Here is a 16,136-nt window from a genome sequence, read left to right as displayed (position 1 = left end):
GTGGGAAAGGCAAACAACTAGAGAACATCCCTGATGTTCACACACCAGACCCACTTCACTTGGAAGGACAGTAGATTGTTGTAATTTTTTGTCTGATAAAACACACCCTTAAAGTTCTGGGGTTTGGTAAGAAGAAGATGGAAACATAAAGTGTTGGAATAGCTGGGATGGCAGAAAAAGACAACCTTAGTGTCAGGTGTCCAACAGAATGCCTTAATTTAAGAATATTCTCTGAATACAAATAAATTATGTGTAGAATATTTTCTAGAATTATTACTGAAATAACAAAAGCTGAATACTCATGACAGATTGGCAGAATACCTCATTTATTATTGCTTTAGTCTTATCGAGGGTTCTTGCCGTAGAATGCAGGTATGTGCTCAGACCACCTTGTATTTGATATGATGCAAACACAGGAGAAAAATAAAAGCTGGTTTGCCCCAAAGCAAGTCAGTAGCTGGGCAAAACCAGCTGTAGTCTGATGCAGCTCTTTTAAGCTGATTATGAGTAAAAATATGTACGAATTTTCAGCTAAAGGTGAAATTATTTTGACTGCATGATTTTCAACCTTTGCAGTTTTACAGAGGCCCCGGTATATATGGCACTAATTCATGTAAGGGACCTAAGTTGGAGTAGGTATTTCTTCTCTCTTATTTGTATCCTTATATTGGTGTGAAAAGCATTTACACAATTCTAACAGTGTTAGAACTGGTCAAACAAGCTATGTAAGGGAAGCCCTGAGCGTCCTTTGCTGCTCCAGCAGTTCATTTGTTGCTGGTGCTGGATCCTGGCCTGTGTCAGGAATGCTGTGGCCAGCAGACAAGAGATTCTTTCCCCGTCCTGCATACTTTGGGGCCACACCTCGAGATGTGTCCAGTCCTGGGCCCAGTTCAGAAGGGACAGGGAGGTGATGGGATGGGTCCAGAGAAGGGAAATAGTGCTGGGGAAGGTCTGGAGCACAGGTGCTGCTGAGGGTATTTAACCTGGGGGAGGCTCAGGTGTGACTTTATCAATGTTCACGATTCCCTGAAAGGAGGCTGTAGCCAGGGGGGACTTGGGTTCTTTTCCCAGGCAACCAGTAATAGGACAAGAGGACACAGCCTTAAACTATGCCGGGGGAGGCTTCTGTTGGACATGAGGAGGAATTTCTACATCGAGAGGGTGAATAAAGATGGAAACTGGCGGCCCAGGGAGTCACCATCTCTAGAGACGTTCAAGAAATGTCTGGGACCACTCAGTGCCACGGTCTGACAAGGTAGCGTTCGGTCCCGAATCGGAGCTCGATTACGTCAGTGGTCCTTTCTAATTCCGGGGATTCCGTGAGTTGTAAGCGCTTGGCAGGACGCGCTCGGCGGGCGCTGCGGATGGCTGTCCGAGCGCTTGGCTGAGGCGGGCCGAGCCCCGCGGCTGTCGGGGCGGGGGGCCCGAGCCGCGGCTCCCTCACGGCCGGGCCGGGCCGGGCGGAGGGCGGTGGAGCGGCCCGGAGTGATGACGCGCTTCCTGCCCTCCCCGCCGGGGGTCTGCGCCTGGACTCCGCAGCCGCGGCAGCTGCGGGTGGCGGCGGCGACGGAGCGGGCAAAGCGGCGAGCGGGGGGAAGGACGGAAGCGAGAGAGCGGCGGGGATAAGGCGCTCCGCAATGCCACAGTAAGAGCGTTCCCGTCAGGAGCCCGCGGGGACCCTCGTCCTGCCCCGCCGTTGCACACCGCATAGAGCGTGTGGTGTGCGCGGAGCCGCCGGGGCGGGGAACGCTCGGCGCGGGGCTGAGCGGCGGGAACGCTGAGGCGCTCGGCTGCTGAGGGGCTCTCGGTGCCGGCTGCTCCGAGCGGCGGCACCCGCTGATCGCCGCTGCCTGCCTCTCCCGTACGGGCTCGCCCGCGGGCAGCGCTGCCCGAACAACAAGTTGCCGCTTCCAGGGAGGATAGCAACAGGCCGGCCCAGTGCCGTGCGGGCTGAGCCCCGGGAAGGGGAGAGCGGCCTCGGCTCACCTATCGTTCTCTGGGAGCCGAGCCGGCATGAGAGGGAAACAGCGGTCTGTCGGGATTTCTCTGGGCCGTGTAGGGCTGTACTAGGGCGCAGGTGCTGGGGCGGCCGGCCCCTCGCATCGCGGCTGGGGGAGCGTGGCGTGGCCGAGTCGGAGGTGGGATTGCCCGCAGAACGGAGCTGTTCGCCGCAGGGCGCTATCGGCGAGCACGATGTAGGAAACGCGTCTCGGCAGTACGCGGTGAAGTGACGACCTCCCAAGGACGATCCTGCCGCGTCTGCATACGCGTGAATGTGTATGGCTGTGTCTGTGTCCGCATCTTCCCACGAGAGCGGTGGAGCGGGCCGGGTTGAGAGCGGCTCGCAGGGCGGTCCCCCCGGGCCTCCCGCAGCGTTGGGCAGGACGCGGCCGCCTGTGCGCGGCGCACACGGGGCTGGCCGGGCGGCTGCTCCGCGCTGTGCTCCGAGCCCCGCTGTGCTGCGAGCATCCAGCGCCTCCGGGCTGCCTGCCCTTGTGGGGCTTCGTGTCCAGGGCTAGGCAAAGCGCAAAACCTCCCTTGGGCGAGGCGGCGTTGTGTGCTTGCAGCGGGGCTGTCCCGGGCTGCGGTCCGCCTGTGTGTTGTGATACCTCTGTTGCTCCCATGCCCTCCTGGCACAGATCTGTCTCTGCGTGCGGTCTTGCCTCGGGTGTCTGGAGAGCCCCGGCGCAGTGTCACTGCGTGGGAACACCTTCCTGCTGGCTTTATGCTCACCTGCTATAGCACTTTTGTTCTGCTGACCAGTCTTTTCAGGTTTTTTAGGCTTTTTGTGTGTTAAAATGCTGCTATGGTGTCTAGCTAGAGAGATTGTGGAAGTGTTCATTGATTGTAAAAACCTGTCTTGTCAGATTAAACAATTGTCCACTTCCCTCCAAATATTTTTAAATTGTATTTCGTAGACCTACATTTTGGAGCAAAGTTTGAGCCATATTAAATTTCAAGGCAGTTCTAGGTTTGGAAGTATGTTACTTAGAGATGTTGAGGAATTCTGCATTCTCAGAAGAGCCCAATGGCTATGGAACAATGTCCCTATGACATTTCTGAGATTGCTCTTACATAAAACGTGACTTATTTGTATGTTTATGGCAGGATGTTTTAAGTAGGAATGTAAGCTGCCAGTGTTATTAAAAGTACTTTACAAATGGTAGTAAATGAAAAGCTTCCATATCTCTATGGTCTAATGGTCAGCCATACTTCCGACAGAATAGCTGTTAGACAAGTTAACTGTGAATGAAGTTGGCTGAGCTACCATTCCTGCTTTAATTTTCATAATGTGATATTTTCTAGGGAGATTCAAGGTTACCACACAGCTGGGGAGGGAGGGGGAATGTCTCTTGCCTCTTGGAAGTGCATTTCATTTGAGTTTCCTAATGCCTTGTTTAACACACTGGTCACTGCAGAACTAAGGGGTTAAGTGGAATTCTAGCTTATCTATTCATGACAAAATTACTGAGTTTATGTAAGATAAGAATGCTTCTTATTTCTGTGGGTCAACTATGGCAAACTTGAATAATATTCAAGTTCTCAGAATCAGTTCAAAAATCTCAGTGTAAAGTTAGATAAAGTCTACAGCCATTTCATATGGGATACCCATTCATTTTACCATTCAGATTACAGGAGTTTATCCTGAATAATTGTCCTGTGTGTTTTTAGAGTAACATCTGTTGCATGATATCATGTAATGGAATGTAGTACAGCCTAATTTAAGTTGATTTGAAACATTGCCATTGCACTGTAGTAGTGCCTGAGAGGGCGAGAGGTTTTGTGGTACATGTGATGGATGGATGGTTACAAGTAGACAATATTGAGAAAGATGAACTTCCATTTGAACTGCAAAGGATTAAGTAACTTTACTCTGAGCTCGGTTTGTTTCACAGTTTCACTTAGACTTCTTTCATCATTTGCCAGCTAGTGCAATGACTGAATTCTACTTAAATTAGGAAATCAATCTACAGTTATAAATAAAACTATCAGTGCAAAACACCACTACAGTAGAATCAAGTCTTATTTTGGAATGGGAGGAGTAGGCTTGAAAGAACTGTCTAGCTGTGGCATGGCTTGAACTGCATGATGACTTAGAAGTTTTGCTGAGAAAACTTTCATTTGGTATTGTTTCTACAAAAATTTGACTCCACGTAGCAAGGATACTCTGAGGCATTAATATTTGGATTGTCACTTTATATGCTTGCCTATATGATATGTATCCATTAGACCTGTGCAAATGCAGTCTAGATGGCTTGCAAAAGGGGCAGTACTTAATTAGATTAATTAATTAATTACTAGACAGTAGTTCAAACATCTCACCTCCATTCCTTTTTGTGGCACTGTAGTGTCCGATAACTGTTGGGATATCAGTATGGTATATTCATGAAATATGAGCAATACCATTTTTTGAAGTATCCCCCTAGTCCATAATTTTAGCATTATAGTACTGAAAATACCATTTGAGTTGATTCTCAGCTACCAGTACTATCTGACCTTTGGAAATTTTGGTAAACTGCCAAATGTGTAGACATCTTGATTTTCTTTTTTCTTTCTTTTTTTTTTTTTTTTTTTTTTTATTATGCAGAGTTTCTTCCTAAGCAGTGTTACCCAGATGCTGCCTTTGCACCAGGCCCTAATTAGGTAAGAAGTGTGAATGTCTTTATAGACCACTGTACCAGCTTTCAGAAATTCTTTTCTCCTCCCTGCTTTTGAATCTTTAAAATTTTTGGCAAGTCTGATTATGCATGTTTCTACATACAATAGAATGCTGATGCAAATTGAGAACAGCAAACAAAATGCTGGGTGCTGTTGCAAATGGGGGGAGGCTGTTTTAATAAAGCAGTGTTACGTTTCATTTGTTTACTTTCGGATTTTAGTGTTTCAGTTGGGACAAATGGAGGTGGAAATTGCAGTTTCAGGTAGTCCTGAAGGAGAATGCAGGTTTTTGCTTCCAGAGTTCTGCTTTTGACCACATATGGCTATAAAAATACACAGTAAATTGAACTGCAAAAGTTTTGGGGCAGAGGAGATGCAAATGATAAAGCAGAGAGTTTTTTCAGAGTAGTTTATCTTACAACTTCCAGAGGCTATATTAAACAAAATAATCTAGGGTTTTGCAACTCCGTGGATGAGATTATGATTATGGACATCATGCTGCGTCTTAAGCTCTTTTATACTTTATTTTTACTGTTGTGATTAAAAAGACTATTCCTTTTACACAAAGAATGCCTTGAAGGTGCCCTGAGCTCCTTAGATGTGTAAGTTCTGATCCACAGCATGTGGTGCAATCCTGGGTTTGATTTGTGTTTAGAGATTTGTGCCTTTTGTCTCTGGGTGCAGGGAAGTTCCACCTTTGGAGTGAGGCTGGTGTGCTTGAGGATGAGAATGTGGTAAAGAGCTCTGTGTTTAGTTTTATCACCAGACTTTTAACTGTGTACAATGAATTTTGTAGCTTTCTGCCCCTGCTAATGCTGCTGAAAACCCATTTCACAGTAGTCAGAGAACCATTTCCCTGGGTGTGCTATGTGCACACATGCTTATCTTGGAATTGAGTTTGAATTAGCCTGCATACTTGAAGCAATTGTGATAACATTTTGATATTTTCCGCTTCCAGCTGCAAGCTGGAATTTCATCCCCAGAGATCCACCCCCTCGATTCTCAAAGCTCCAGCACCTTTTTACTCAAGCATCTTCATAAAGCTAGAAAATGCACTGACTGACTTCACAAGGTGAGGGGGACTATACAACAGTAAGTCTTGTCTTAAAATATCTTTACAGTATTACAGTGCTGACTTGTAGTGCCTTTACTTGGCAGCTGCAGGTTGATTTCCTGCCATGATGGGCCAGGCTGGCACTTGAAACTGCCTTCCTTTCATTCTCAGTAGGTAGCTCATCTTTCTGTGTTAGGGCAGCAGGAAGAAAATATGGGCTGAAGTGAATTGTAAATGAACCTCGTGTTTTTATGGCAGCTTTTGTCAGGCTGAAATTTCTTGTTTTCCTAAAAATGTGACATATAGCCCAGGAGCAAGCAGGAGACTCAGTCTTCTAACTCACAGCATCTAACAATTGTGGTGATAAAGAATCAATGGTACTAATGGGCTGATTACTTTTTTGAGTTAAATAACAATTTACATTTGCCAGCTGTGGTAGATTTGTTGCTCTAATATGTTGAAGAGTTTAGTGTTTTTTCTGAAGTATTCGGTGCAGTGGTGCGAGAACCTCTTAAACAATGGCATTGTTCATTCAGCTTAAAAAGGTCTTCAGCTGTATAATCCTTTTCTTATTGCATATTTATTTTCATATAATGATCTCTCTTTACCTTTCCTGAGAGTTAATATCTGTAATGTGGTAAGTATCTCTGTCTCAGTGACCTCAGGTCCAGCCTGTCCTGTGGTTTGGTTTCAGTCATGTTCTGTAGTAGCGGGAAAATTCTGTATTTTCTGGAATGAGAAATTTAAACTTTCTGTATCATTGACATAAATATAAGCATAAAACAGTTCCAGAAAATTGCTGACTTGAATTTGTACAGCTGGAAACATTAATTAGGCTTAAAGTAATTTACAGTACCTTTTACCTTTGTTCAATTTACATGTGCCAAGTGCTGTTGCAAGAAATGGCAAAGTGGCACTTGGCAGACAGAGCAGCCTCAGGAAAAACAGGTTATCAATGTCTGACAGAAGAGATGGGGCCTGTTTAAGCAAAGACCTATGATAGTAGGAAAGGTGGTGTCAGGAATGTGATGGTGGTGTAGGACTGATGGGCATAATCCTTAGACACAATAAATATGCTTAGATACCATGACAGAATCAAAATTTAGCAGTGGGCCTATAAATGAATAGATGAATAAATGAAATTGTCCCAATGGGACATTTGTGGTTGGGTTCTTTTTCCCCCTTGGACTGAAGATTGATGTCAGAGAGGCAGTTTTCTCTTGTTTGGACTTGGTTGTTTATTCTTCTTTTATCTAAAGGTACAAGGAGTTATCTGCACTAAGATAGAAAGGTGCAAAATGGCTGACAAAGATCTTCTTCAAGGTTTTTTATATGTCTGTTTAGCCAATTAACAAATGCCAAATAAATTATATTTCTTGACCCAATGACCTGACACCTGTGAACTGCACTGTGGCATTCTCTATCCAATCACTTATTATTACCCAAAAACCTCTAGAAGAAGAAGGAAAAGGGACAGCACCCTAATTCCTCCATCTTGCCTCTTATTTTCTAAACTATCTTACACCTTAAACTTTAACTTTTTCACCCAGTGACTTAAGAAACTCTAACTTACACACTCACACTCTTAGTTTGTCTATTTAACTTTAACAGTTGTGTCCATGGTGTTATGTGAAATTCGGTGTTTTCTTGGATGTCAGAGCCAGGTATTAAAGATAAGGGCACACACTCTGTGCTTCTGACTCCAACATGAAATCAGGAAACTCAACTAGAATATTTCAGTTCACTGTAGCTTGCAGTTCTTGTAATTCTTTATCATTTGCAACTGAAATATTTTCTTAGATGATTTTTTTGTTGCAGTATAAGGACACATCTGTTGACAGGATTGTGTCAGAACTCCCTGGGGAAAGGACTGAGTGGTACTCACTACTGCACAGCCAGCACACAGGGTCAAGCAAAAGGAGCCAGTGGTGTCTCCTGGGTCAGGGTATCACCAAAGGCACTGGTACAGGGAGGAACAGATAAATGTCCAGCTTCAGTTGAAAAAAGCAAAGGCTGTGGGAAATGAGATCACTCTGTTGTGATGTTTAAACTACTCTTTTAAGTGTTGTGTGCAATAGCTGAGGATGTACAGACCCCAGGCAAGAACCCAAGATGTTTTAGTATGTACCTGAGGAATATTTGGGTTTTTTTAATTTAAAAAAAAACAATTAAAAAAATCAGTGTCTGTGTTTGCAGTTGTGAGTAAGGTCCAGATAGGCCTGGTTGTTTGCTGGGCTGTCTGTTCAGCTGCACTGTGATACTAATGAAACTTAAAACCAGCTGATTAGTGTAGGTGTGTGTACTGAAAACTAAAACCAGTGCAGAGAGGGTAGTTAACTTAGCCTCAGGAGCTTGGGCAGACCAGACTACAGATGAAGTACAGAACAAATGCAGACATTGAAGAGGGCTTGCAGGGGATCTCGTGAGTTTTTTTGAGGCCTTTGTATGTAGTGGACATGGATATGTAAGGAGTCAGTTCAAATAGATCACAGGTGGTATATGTGTGTGAAAATTTGTTCTCTGTCCAAGCCAGAGAATGTATTTTTAGAGTTTTCATGTCAAAGCTTTAGCTGACTCTGTAATACCACTCCCAAGGGAATGGCAGGGCTTTGGTGATGAAGAGATGAGGCAGAAAAACACCTTGATTGTGGTACAAGTGTGTGGTTAAGGTGAGCAAGTTATGCATTTGGAAGTTATTCAACACAGATGAAGGAAGCCTGCAGGCAGTAGGAAGGGTAGATGTGGCCTGAGGAGCCAAACAGACCAGGATGGGAGCAACTGGGAGGCCAGGCTATGAGAGTGGCTCAGTAATGTGTGAATATCTGTGTGGGAACGATGTGTTCCTGCCTCAATGCTATTATCATTCCTTTTCAGGGGTAAATTGCAGTTTGAAGCATTACAAATGCCATCTGTGTATGAGGAAAAAATCCTCTAGTACTACATGTTGAAAACTAAAATGCAAGCACTGTTTTCCATGTGGATCTCAGTATGATCAGCCATTGCCTTAACTTCTCTGGGGTAATATTGCCAGTCTACTGGGTCATTTAAAGCAATGGTTTTGAAAGATTTTTTTTTTTGATCTCACACCCTTATCAGTAAAAGATTTGTGAGCACATATATGTATTATTTATAAATTTGCACACATACTACTCTATTACTATTATACACATTTCAGAACAAACACCCAAAAAAATGAAATTTTCTAACTATTTGTCTTCTTTATTAATTTGTTTTATTTTTTAACAAAACCCTTTTTTACTTTCATTAAGGAATAATTTAGTGAAAGCTATGTGATTGAACATGCCTCTCTAAATATTTTAAAGTGTTGGTTCATCACTTGTATACAGCCATTTTAAGGGCCATTTCTAGGTTCAGTTTATTTCAATACTTGGTTTTAATGACTTTCCTAGCTAAATAATATGCCTCACAAAGATTGATCCAAGTGGAAGAAGTGCATTGTTGGTTGTGCTTACTAAATAATACTAATTTTCCACTTCCATATGCTAACTATGCAGAGATTCTTCTTGGGATTCATCTATTAAAGTTCCACCTTCCCTGATGTCACTAAGCTCTTGCAGACTAAGGGGAAGATGTTGAATTCTTCTCTTTTCCTGAAGTTCTTGTTTTGGGAGACTTTTAAACAGTGTTGGGGTTTTAAAAAAGATTGTAAAGTTTAGGAAATTATGTACAGCTTTTGAAGGTTTTTTCAGTGGAAACATTTCCAAACGTCTGTTTTCTAAATGGTCATTGTAAAGCGAGTTTCTCCTGGAAAACAGTTACTCTCTTGCACCCTGTTAAAATGTCAGCTTCACCTTGAAGGGACACCTTAGGTGTGTATTTATTTGAAAATATCTGGTAGGCAGGATAATGCTGACAGCCCCTTGTCATCATAGAGATCAACCAGTTTTGAACAGTTTCCTTTGTAGGAAAAAACTCACCATGTGTCAAGTTTGACAACTCTTTTAAGCCCTTTGCCACAAGATAACTAACAAAAGTTACTGTGGGAATATGAATTTCATGGTCACTCTCCATCTTGTTACAAGGTATGCTACTGCTTGAACACCTTATTTGTATAAAATTATATAATCACTGACATCCTGTAGCACTTGGTGTACTTCTGCCTTCGGCGTTGCTGTGTGAGTTTATCTATGAATGATGCAGTAAATGAATTTCATGTGTGGTTATGGAGTGACTGCTTTAACTGGAATAAAAAAATCAAAGGATTCCAGTGTAAAGGTTACATGTAAAATCACATAAGTGTACACTTGCACAGTTTTCTCATAAAACATTGTTTCTGTTAAAGAAATAATTTACTATTGAGTCTACTGTGATCCGTGGTTTCTGGAATGACTGGCAAAAGAGAAATTCCCAGTGTGTTTCACTGCTGGGGAAATCCAACAGATACCCCAAGAGGAGGCATGTAAGGAACATCTGTAAGGTCAGCAAACAGAGTAGCACACCTCCCACACTGCATAATTTCTTCTAATACTTGTTTCCTCAAATCTTCAGCTGTTTTCTGTGAGTTTTGCTGCAGTATTTGCTGACAAAGGAATGTCATATTGTCTTCTATGTTATCATTTCAGCCATTTCTTACTGCAGTAGGAAGTCCAAATGCTTCTCCAATGATATATGCCTTTGTCTCTTCTGCTGTAAAGTAAGAAACGTTAAAAAAGGCTTTTGAAGATTTGCCCTTAAGTTCAGGTGGTTGTGTTTTTTTTAAGTGAATTACTATATTAAGTATCACGACTTGAAATTGCAAAGATTTGTCCTCACCTCACTGGGTATTCAATCTTTAAATGTCTTGCTAATCATGATGGCTTCATATTATCATTATCTAATATCTCAGGGCAAAAAGTGTATTTAGAGTGAGGTTCATTGTTAATGGTGGTGGATGTAAATCCATATTTCAAATAGTTGTTATCATAATTCCAATTTTTTTGGCCATCTTTTTATCAGATCTGATTAGATTGTTGATTTTATCTCAATGTGTGTGACAAGTAGCTTTTACTGAGAATAGGAAGTCAGTTGTTGCATATGGATTTTGAAGCAAAAGAAGAAGATCTGTCTTGGCATTTTCGTATCTGATGTAATAACACTTGAGAGTCTTCAGGATCAGAGGTGATTTTAGCAAGATTTGCAGCTGTAGAGGGCCCTAAAGGCCCTAAACCATTTGTGTGTTTCCCTGGTTAGAATTCCTTGCCTTCATTTGTCTCATGTTACCATATTTGAAAATGGGGTATTTAGTTCCGTGGTTCACATGTGTTGTGATAGCATGCAAATTTCCATAAGCATTCCTTTGTGAATTGTGGGCTTAGGCTGTGCCAGTTAAACTTCTAGAAATCAGCTTTCCTAAATAATGGAAGTTTTGTTTTGGTGAATTTTGTTTGTTTTGCATCCGGGGACTTGTAAGAAGGGACAGCAATTATTCTAGTTTGCTTATAGCAGCCAACATAGTGTAGTTACCATCCTGCCTGAGGCTACAGCAGATAAATTCCAAGTACCTGCAAAACATCTGCTATCAAGCACCGGTACTTTCTTGGTACCCACCCAAAAAGTGTATCTTTTCATGTACAGCTCTTCTTTCTGTAGCTGCCCAGGAGTGAAATACGATTTTAGCCACTGAAGAAGATGTAAAAGCAAGGTGGGATTGCAGATAATTGTGTTTTGAGTGAAAAGAGAAGATAATGCAGGGAGTTGTTTTAAAAAGTTGTTTGCAAGACGCTTAAAAGCAAAGAAAGACATGTAGAATGAAGACAGAAAATTATAGAATAGAAAGAAAAATAAGAAAAGCATTTTAAACCCCTGTAAACTATAGTTACAGCTTTGTAAAGACTGAAGATTTCTAGTAGTGTGTATTGACTAGTTTTGTTTTGTTTTCTGGACTATATACTCATGCTATATACTCATTCCAAATTTCTTGTTTCATGTTTACCTCTCATTATTTTAACCAGAACTACATTACTGCTTATCAAATACTGTGTTATTATGACCAGATACAGAAAGCAACCATGTCATCACAAAAACAGACCTTACAGAACAGCTGTATTTTGTACCAACACTTGTTCTGATGTCTTCAATAGTTTTGGGATTTCCTTCCAAATTTGACTTGTTCTGTAAGAACTCTCTAAGTTAGCTTTCTTTTATTTGGAACATTTTTCTTTATATGTATTCAATGAGATTTAACTCTCATGAGATGTGATGAGTGAATCAGGGTGCTGGGGACTTGTGCAAGTGAAATTTGTCTTCCTTCTGGGCCTTTAGTGTTTAGTAGAAATTTTGTTTCTTCCTGGTAAGTCTACAGGTGCTTGAAATACTTGTGCTTGTTTGGAGTTGCCATTTGAATCTAAGCAATTCATACTTTAGATATCTCCAAGTAGCTTAGAATTAGAAAAGTTTTCTTCTGGCAACATTCATGGGATATTCAGCTAAGCAATAGGAAAATATTTCTTTATAAGTAATAAGGTAATGAAAGCCTAGTATTTGTACAATTCAGGCTTGCCTGAAGAGTATGATTACCTTGTCAGTAGCTATTGGAATGCTGCCTTTTGAAGCATGGGGAGACAATCTTATGTTTTGGTTGGTGTGAATGACCATTGGGTAGTGAAACAACTACACATGGGGTGGAGGAGTTGGGGCAAGTAGGACAGGCCAGCCTGGGCTTCTCTCTTAGAGTTCTTGTTGTTGGGGAGTGCTGGCATGAAACCAGCTCTTTCTCCACAATGCATGTGATGCAAAATGGGGTTAAAATGAGCCATTTGCTTGAAAAAACCCATTATAAGGCTTGGTGAAGAATGCAAATAGGTGGATCTGGGTCATTTTTAGGCATACTCTGGTTCCATAGTGGGTGTCCTGGGAACAATGAAATAAAACTCAAGTGGGATGCAGATCTTGGTGCAAGTCCCACAGTCTAGAAGTGCAAGAGGTTGTTAACAAGGAACCTGTCCTCAGCAAAAAAGCTCTAGTGATATCTGGAGGGCAGAAATCCTGGCTAATAGTTAACTGAAGAGGGGATTTAGAAAAGACCTTGTGCAGTTCCATCATCCTTTTGTTGCCTGCTTTGTCAAATAATACTTCTCTATTGTGCAAAGCTTTAAATGACCTGTTCAACACAGTGGCCAGTGGCTGATATCTCACTGGAGGGGAATGAAGACTGAGTGTGCTTAGGGTTCTCTAACATAGGCATTACACTGGAAATTAATAATGCAGTGCTGTATCTTCCTAGTGGAATGAGTAAGGAACTAAAACCCTCAAAGCAGGTATTTATTTCAGAAGAGTCTGATTGTTTGAGCTGGAAGAAATAACTTGGTATGTTGAACTGTTCTGAGATTCTATGGCAAAGTCAGCAGGGTACTGCAACCTAATTTGTTTATACTGGTGGTTTCTAAATGTCTGTTCTTGGCTTGTTTGGTGGCAAGACTTGCAATAGTTGTTTCCTGCAACTGAACAAAGGAGCAGTGTTGAGTATTTTTGAGAGAAAAGAGCATAGGGAAAAGACAGAGCTTGGCAGGTAGTCGAGAAAAGGTAGTTTCCAATAGCTCAGCTTTGAAATCCTTGAATTGAAAAAACATCTTGTTTTCTCACACATACTCTCCTTTTCTCATGCATTGTCTGTTGTCCTGCTTTAGCATCTGCTGTTTAATGATTTTAAATACATAGGAACTTAGGTTGAGTCCTACATAAAGCAATGTGTAGGCAGAAGAGGTTTGCCCTTAGATCTCTCTGAGGTATGTGTTAATGGTAAATACCTTCTCACATTGAACCAGCTGATTGCATTTTCTGAGCAGTTGTTTCAAATCCTTGTCCTGCTGAGATACCTGTGAGACCGCTTTGTTTTTCAAGGTGCTCTTAACAGACATACAAGCTGGAAATGTGAAATTGAGCTAGTAATAGTTTAGGTCTGCATGGTCACCATGGGATCTTGAAAACTAAGGAAGTAATATTTGACTTCCTAGGGCTCTAGGTTGCTCCTAGGCCCTATGAGTTTAGGCTGACAGTGGAAAAGCTGTTTCTTCAGGCAGTATAGAAAACTATATAGAATATAAACCCCACGTTTGTAATTATGAGAGAGACACTGTGGTAGTGAGCAAGTAAAAAAACAATAGGAAACCTTTGGGGAGGTCTACAGAGATGAGTTGTACTTTACAAATTACTTCAGAAGAATCTTATAAATAGTACTCTGGGCTGCCTCCATAAAGTGTCAAAATAATAAGCTTGCTGTATGATGCTTACTACACTTGGAGACAATGTAAGTTATTAATAGTGAAATTGTGCTTTCTGTTGTATATACTTGATATCTTCTAATTTACTGAACCCAAATTTTCAGTTAGTTATACACAGAGGCATGAGTCAAAATCATTGAAGCACTATTGAAATCTGAGGATGGGGAGTAACATCTCTGAGGGAATGTGTCTGTAAAATAAGCACATATATGATGTGTCACATCTGTTTAAATGAGTATAAATACAGCCTGTGGCTTTGGCAGTTGATTACTTACTATAATTCAACCCTCACATCTAAATAGATTCACTTACTTAGTCCTGGTGGTCAGAAAGAATAAATATACTTTCATTTTGAAAAGTGAAAATAATGTAACTTCAAGATGGTTGGTTTGACTTTGCAAGGATAAATAGACCCAGGAGTACATGGTATTGATTTTGAGTGGTTTAGCATAGTTATTGTGAGTCAGATACAAGGACCAGTCTTTATGCTTCAGTGACAAAGTGTCTAGACATTGAATTGAAATCTGAACTGTTCTCTTACACAGAATGGAGTAACATATCCACTATCAATAAATTACTGGGATCCATTTTTGTTTCTGCATTATCTGTTGGAGAAGAATGGGTTTGATAGTTGAAGGCAGAGTTCTCCTGTCATCTGATACCTCCCCACAGCATGGGCTGCACAGCGGGCTCTGTGGCTTTTGGCTGTCAGAGCTGGGTTTGGCTGTCATGTGTGCTGTGGGTATGCATGTTACAGCAGAAGGTCTCAGCTTCAGCCACAAACTGCAATTTGCAGAGAGAGCCTGGGGGAATGGGTTTTTTTCCTTGCATTGCATATGAAGGCATGGCTGAACAATCAGGATTTTACCCTTCTCACAAGCATTACAGGCATGTAATTGCTCTGTCAAAGGTAAAGGCAGAAACCTTGATGGGCAAGGGGAAAGTAACTTGGTGTGTCACAGCAAATGGAGATCCTGAGATGTCAAGTTTGGATTTGAAAATTAAATTTGAAATACTGACTTTGGAGGCATATTCTGACCTACAGCTTGAGTTTGAAGCTTTATTAAACTTACATCCCTCTACCCTTTCTTTCTCATGCCATTCTCTAATAATGTTTCATATACTCACTGAGCATGATAGAAATAACAAACCTGAATGGCAATATTCTGATGATACTTGAGAAGCTCAGGGAATGGATGTTGCACGCCAGTACTAGTAGTGTGAAAAGTCTTTTCTTAATTTGCAAAAGCATATATTTTTTCAGGGAAAATATTCCAATTATTACATTATTAAAAATCAAAAAAATTGGCAGCAATTCAGGAAAATCAAAAATGCTCCAGTTCCCCAGAGATATATTTCTCTTTTTGTACTCAGTATTTTAACTGACCCTAACTTGCAATGATGTGTAACTTAATTTTATTCCAGCTTTCTAAGCATTAATAACACTTCAGCTTGAAGAACTTGTGAATAGGTTTTTAGATTGTGGCTTGCTCTCTACTTGTGCCTTGTTTAGGATTTGATAAGTTGTAAGTTTGGTTAAAATTAAAACTAAGATGAACTATTAAGTGCATGATTTTAAGTTACTTATTTGTTTCTAATGGCCAAAATAGAGAAAGTGGAAAGATCTTGCTCAGCAGCTTCCACCTGGAATGTGAGCAGCCCATTTTGGTGTGCTGTAAATATTATGCATTCTTAAAATGGATCCAGTCTCTTGGATTATTCTTTATTCTAAAACTCTAAACTAAGCTTCTTCAATCATGATTATTTGACTTGGTTCTTCAATTTGTGCTGCCTTACTCCCCCACCCCATACCCCACTTTTTGGGCATTTTTTTCCCTCAAAGTGCTGCTATGGGAAGCATTACTGAAACACTTAGTAGCTGCATATTGAACAGCCTGTGACAATAAAGGGGTCATTCCTTGGAAGGTGAGTATCTGTCTGCATAGCAAACCCTCATTGCTCTACCCATTGCTAGAGTCAGTATCTTTCTATTTTGTAAAGAGATAATCCTATTTTATTAAAATTAAGACTTTGGGGAAAATGTGTCCTTCTAGCAGGGCTTGGGTTTCAACACTTGGGATGAATACCATAAAAGTAATTTCCTGTGTCCAGCTACCACTTGCTCTCTGTAAGAAGCAGCTCTTTGTTTGAGGGTTGTCAGGTTACAGGACAGACACTTGCTTTTCTTTGGTTCCTCCTCAGCT

General features: G+C 41.3%; 1 protein-coding gene across 7 annotated transcripts in view; it reads left to right on the top strand.

The window, feature by feature from the left end:
* Positions 1-1,508: 1,508 nt before the first annotated feature.
* The window catches only part of TLN2 (talin 2), a 130,720-nt gene continuing 116,092 nt past the window's right edge, over positions 1,509-16,136 (top strand). For 4 of the 7 annotated variants that reach the window (XM_015638946.3, XM_015638945.3, XM_015638943.3 and 1 more), the window contains exons 1-3: positions 1,509-1,645; positions 4,589-4,644; positions 5,618-5,731. The gene's annotated coding sequence lies outside the window, so the exon portion shown is untranslated. The remainder of the gene's footprint in view (positions 1,646-4,588; positions 4,645-5,617; positions 5,732-16,136) is intronic. The other 3 variants (XM_019007931.2, XM_015638947.3, XM_015638948.3) reach the window with 2 other exon arrangements.

This window comes from Parus major, chromosome 10 (genome assembly GCF_001522545.3).
Source record: "Parus major isolate Abel chromosome 10, Parus_major1.1, whole genome shotgun sequence".
NCBI lineage: Eukaryota > Metazoa > Chordata > Aves > Passeriformes > Paridae > Parus > Parus major.
Note: the sequence above shows the minus strand (reverse complement) of the source record. Positions and strands in the feature narration are given on the sequence as shown.